We start from the raw sequence: 6154 nt of genomic DNA on the forward strand, positions 1-6154 counted from the left end.
TTCTGTGGTGCACACTCTCACCTGTGCAGACTAAGTTCCTAAGTTCGGTGGAGTCCCGGAACCAAGATGGCGCTCCCTGCTCCTGAGGCAGAGGGCTCCTGTGTCGGGCGGACTCCTGTCCTCCCCGGCTGGGAGGGTGGCCGGATGTCTGTGGCCCGAAAAGGGTGCTGCCTCAGCGGCTCTGTGGCTCCCACCTGTCCCAGGAGCTGTCTGCTTCTGTCGTGTTTTTTTCAATATCATCTGAACTCTTTGGTATTTAAATCTGGCCTTCCTAGATCTGCCTGTGGGCTCTTCTTTCTTACCTTGTCAACAGTTCATTAGAATCTTCTAAAAGAAGTTGGTGTCCATTACTGTATCAATCCTTTGATGAACTTGCCATTTGTGAATTAAACTAAATGACCAAAGGATACATTCAAGTCTCCAGCTAATGGTACCCATAAATGACTTTATTTCGAAATTGAATCTATATAGATATAATGAAGTTTAGATGAGGTCATAATAGATTACCAGAGACCCCAAAACTGGTTTGAATAGTGTCCTTATTTATACAAAGTTTATACAACTGGGAATTTAAAATATGTATATATATCACCTTGTGGTGTCAAAGGCAAAGAATGGGGTCAAATGTTTAACAAGCCAAGTGAACCAAGGTTACCTGCAGGAACCAAATGCTAGGAAAACACTAGGAGACTTCATTAGAGTCTGCAGGGAGACCACTACCCTGTGGCACCTTAATTTTGGACTTCTAGTTCATACTTTCCTCTTTTAATTCAACAAATTTTGTTATAGCATCCAATGAGATTGATTTTTTTGAAGTACAAACGGTCATTTGACTTTAATTTGGGATTTGTCAATGATTTGTTAAGTAGAAAATATTGTTTGGACCCCAAGTGTCCTCCACATGCTCATATGCTTGAACACTTCTTCCTCAGCATTAGAAGGAAGGGCTTAGCTCTGAACGCTGATCTCTGAACTCTCTGGCGCCTGGTCTCCTGAGATATGAGTTGTTGCAGCTCTGAACTTCACAGTGCCTTTGCTTTCAGGATAGACTGGATTCTTTCAAATTCTGAGCCCAAGTGAAGCCCCTCCCATAGCCACTGCAGTCCCCATCCCTACCCCTGCTGCCACTTAAGTTGCTCTATAGGGTATTTGGTCACATTGAAATGTAACTAATACAGATAGAGACAACACTAGGTTTTGGATACTTATAAATGAATTCATAACTAGATAAAATAGAATATTGATTTTTGCCCACTTCAAACTATATCTAGAAAGGGAGAGAATATAGAAACATCTGCCTTTGGAAGGTCATCTACCATGAGGGAAGTCTAAAGTCCATGAGACTCCTATTCTGTGACAAAGCCCAGGAGACCCATGTGGAGAGGCTTCATGAAGAGAGAAATACCCATCCATGGTAAAAACAGGAAACTTTCTCCCTCAACTCTATATGTTGGAAAGGGGCTAGGTGTAGTACAGACCTTCCAAGGATACAATAGGCTACAATAACACAAGTTTGCAATCCCATAGGAAGAACAACAATAACAACCAACCAGACCCCTCAAAACTCCCAGGGACTAAACCACCAACCAAAAAGTACACATGGAGCAACCCATGGCTCCAGCCGCATATAGTCGAATATAGAAATAGACTGCCTGTCTTCTTAAAGTCCTATAACGATACTAAGATCACATAAAGAGAGAACTCATAGATATAAAAGGTGAAATGTCAGGCAGTAGTGGAACAGAACTTTAATCCCAGCACTTGGGAGGCAGAGGCAGATGGATCTCTGTGAGTTCAAGGTCAGCCTGGTCTACAGAGTGAGTTCTAGGACGACTAGGGCTACACAGGAAAACTCTGTCTTGAAAATATAACAAACAAACAAACAAATGTATGTGATGAAAATATTCAAAGAAGAGAAGTTACAAAGCATTATTTGCAACAGTATACACTATACTTGCCTACCCTGGACACCTGTATAAAGTTTATATGAACATCTCTAGGATCCAGTGTAAACCCTAAAGTGTTTAAGGGAAAAAGGAAAAAAAAATGGAAATAGGAAATTAGGGAGGGCAGAACTGGGCAGCTTTGGCCATGTGTCTCTGGCTTTATAGTCAAGAGGAGAAGGAGATTACTGGAATAATTAAGAAGAGACCAGCATCACTGAGTTGAAATCTTCTGGGAAGTGTTTTCTCAGAGCACAAAGAAACTGTGTTCCAGAGATAGTCAAAGTTGTACCTTGTGCTGCAGCTGGACTTGGTAATGTATAAGAGTTACCCAGGTGGTACTGGTTTTGAAGGAATGAAAGGGATCATGAAGAGCAGCTGGCGCTTGGCACTTTGAGAGGCCATGGAAGACCATTGGGAAATGTGCAGCTTCAGTTGTAGTTGATGGTCCAGGACTGAGGGGGTCATACAAAGGAGCTGAGGCTTGACATCATGAAGAGAGCCTATGAGAGGCTATTGGCTAAGCCTAGTTGCAACGGAAGACCCCAGCATATTGGAGATGTCAGTACCACTGGATAACCACCAAGAAGAACAGTGGCAGTGGAGTGGATCAACCTGAGCCACAGAGGGCAGAGCTGAAGAAGTGACGCAGCCCTTTGGAGGAGCCCAGATGATCATGTGTGGAGCCCAGGCACTGAAACAAGAAGCTGTAAAATTGAAGTTGCCTTAGAGACACCAAGATGTTGGAGATGCCAGAGCTGTGGGGTATCTGCTGAGAAAAACTGCTAGCAAGGAGTGAAAGCAGCACTGGAGAAAGAAATTTGTTGTAGTCAAAAGAAGATGAAAAAGGAGTTGGGGACCTGAAGACCACTTTGACATGGAGATACAGAGTTTGGAGTTTGCCCAGCTGGTTTCCTGTCTTGCTTTGAAGATTACAGTTAAGGTTTCAGAAGAGACCTTGAACTTTGGACTTTTAACACTATTGAGACTGCTATAGACCTCAGGGACATTTGCAGTTGGATTAAATGTATTTTGCATTATGTTATGTTTAAGTATGGCCCCCAAAGACTCCTGTTTGAACAAGCCTATGGGAGCCAAGGAGTGGAATGTGATGGTTTGTATATGCTTAGCCCAGGGAGTGGCACACTATTAGAAGGTATGGCCCTATTAGAGTAGTTATGGCCTTGTTGGAGTAGGTGTGTCATTGTGGGTGTGGGCTTAAGACCCTCACCCTGGCTGCCTGAAAGCCAGTATTCTGCTAGCAGCCTTCAGATGAAGATGTAGAACTCTTAGCTCCTCCTGCACCATGCCTGCCTAGGTGTTTCCATGTTCCTGCCTTGATGATAATGGACTGAACCTCTGAACCTATAAGCCAGCCCCAACTAAATATTGTCCTTATAAGAAAAGAAACAGAGAGAGAGAGAGAGAGAGAGAGAGAGAGAGAGAGAGAGAGAGAGAGAGAATTTGGGAGAAGTCAAAGTGAATGGAAAGTCTCAGTTGTTTAGGAAAAAAGTCACACCTCCTTAACTGCCTTTCTTCTTCTCTTGATTCAAACTCTTAGGCAAGTAAACACCAAAAAGTATGTCTGCCACAGAGTGCTCTGATCAGCAAAACAGAGGCATGACTCTGAACTGCTAAAGAAAGTAAGGCGCCTGGGCTTCCAGCTTTTGAGAAGGGCTGACTACCTTGAGTCTCACACATGCCCAGGACACATCCATAGATGCTGAGCTAATGCTTGCTGAATTGAAACTTGATGGGAAACAGATAGTGCAGTTCTCCTACTAGTTGTATTTTGTGAGGGTAGCTTAACAATTAATCCATTTGGACTATGACATTCAAGGTCAGGAATGTTCTTCCTCACTCCATTTTCCTGGAAGCCCTTCTCAAAGTATTGTATTCAGTTTTCTTTTCTGGGTATAATTCAGAGACTAGCAAAAATAAAAAAATAAAACAGATTCCAGGGCTAAGGATGATAGAATGGGTTGTCTCGCATGTGCAAAGCCCTGGGAACAATCCCTAGCAGGATATAAACCAGGTGTAATGGTAATACACTTAATGTCAGTTCTGAGGTTGAGGCCAGTTTGGGATACAGGAGACCTTATCTCAGACAGATAGGGCAATGGGAGTGGAGAGGTGGCAGAGACAGAGAAACAGAGAGACAGAGACAGACAGAGAAAGAGAGAGAATCAAAAATAAAAATAAATAAGCAAAAAACATAAACAATAGAATGAGTTTTTTTTTACTGTTCTCTTAAAAGTTATGTCAGATTTTATGAAAAATAATGAACTTTTTTATTTTTGCTGAAGTTCAAGAATAACAAAAGATTGACTAAAGATTTTATCAATCCAGCCTTCACTCAGGAGACTTCAGTGCTGATCAAGTACTCTTGCAGCTAGGTAATGCTGATTGTTAGATTCCGTACACCAGAAAACACAACTCAGAAAATCTGGACAGAACACCCCAAAATAGACCCTTTGGCATACTACTTATTTAAACTTATTTAATCTGAGTAACTTTGGATATAACTCTGGAAAGCTAACTTTTGTACAAGTAATTTTTTATCTAAATAAAATTTTCACTAGTGAAGATTTCTCTGGGAAAGAGGGCTGATCCCACAGAACTCATCACCTGAGAGATGTTTTGTTTTTCCCCCAGTGCTAGGATTCAGGCTCAAGGTCTCATGAATCTAAGCATACATTGTCCCATTGGCCTACACCCCTCCCCTGAAGCCAATTGTCTACATAACAAGAAAACTTCATTGAAGAATAATTCTTTCTCTGTTGTGGATTTGGTTTACTGCTTGTGTTATGTTAATTGGGTTCCTAAAATTGCACAAGAATCTCACATCTAAGATGCAGAGGACCAAAAGAAGAAGAATCACCATGCCGGGAAAGGAAAAATACCCAGGTTTGAGAGCTTCAGGAAAGAGATGTCAATCATGTAAGATCCAGAGAAGAGTGCCCCCCCCCAAAAAAAACACACACACAATTGGGTCTAGGGTAGCAAAGATGGAATGTAGATTTTAGTTTTGGAGGGAACTGAAGTTTCAGTGTGTGTTAGCAGTGTTGGAAGTTTGGGAGTGATCTAGCCAGCTGTTTAAGGCATATTTAAATATAAGGCTGTGTGTGTGTGTGTGTGTGTGTGTGTGTGTGTGTGTGTTTCATGAGGAAATCCAGAGCATTGGGGTGGGTAGCAAGGGACTTGGGATGGACCTAAGTCAGGATCTGTAGCTCGCTCTTGACAAGCCTTGCACTGGCCTGTGCTCCATTCCCCCAAACTCCATCCTGAAAGTCTGGTGAGCCTATTAAAGGCAACATAGATCTAGCCCTAGAGTCCCTTCTCTCTTTCTCTAGTCACAAGCCCAAGGCCCATCCTTTATGTCATCTAGACTGTAAAGGAATGCACATCTGCACAGTCCCACGGAAAACCTCTCTGGATTTCAGAAGGGCTGAGATAATCTTAGCCCTGCATTTCCACATGGAGACAGCATGGTACTCACATCACATTAGCAATTCTCTCCAAACAAACTTTCAAAGTACCCTGCAGCTTCCACTTCTAGTTGGTCCCCTTTGGCCTTTGCCATAGGTCCTGTCCCTCCTGAGTCAAACACTACCCCTGACATCAAGTGTATATACAGTACAAGTGTCTCATGCTTTTAACTGAACATTCTCTTGGAACATTCCATTCTCTTTTAACATTTAGTGTGTGTGTGCGTGTGTATGTGTGTGTGTGTGTGTCTGTGTCTGTGTGTATACACTGTGATATGCAAGTGAATATCAGAGAACAACTTACAGTAGTCAGTTCTCCTCTTCTACCATGTAGGTCCAAGTAATGGAACACCTCTTTTTATTTTTGTGGGGTTTGGGGGGAGTATCACCTGCTGAGCCATCTTACCAGCCTGAAAATAATTTTTTCTTCCAAGACTGTAACAGATTAATGAGGCTTTTGAGGAAAATGGCCATAAATAATAGGAAAAATGAGAACATACTTACTACGCAAGTGTGTGGCCCTACTGTTCAGGATTGCCCTGCTAGCCTACCCGGAGGCCCGACTTACAACAGTGCACCCATTCCCTTTAACCCTGCCATCACCAGCTTGGCAAACCCAGCTTCTCTATCACTTACTGTAGCTCTTCCCCTTCTTTGTGAGGTCATTTCTACTTTTCTTAGTTTTCAGACAGGAGAGAAGGGCCAGGGGTGGTTCCCACAACA

This window comes from Mus caroli, chromosome 13 (genome assembly GCF_900094665.2).
Source record: "Mus caroli chromosome 13, CAROLI_EIJ_v1.1, whole genome shotgun sequence".
Taxonomy (NCBI): Eukaryota; Metazoa; Chordata; class Mammalia; order Rodentia; family Muridae; genus Mus; species Mus caroli.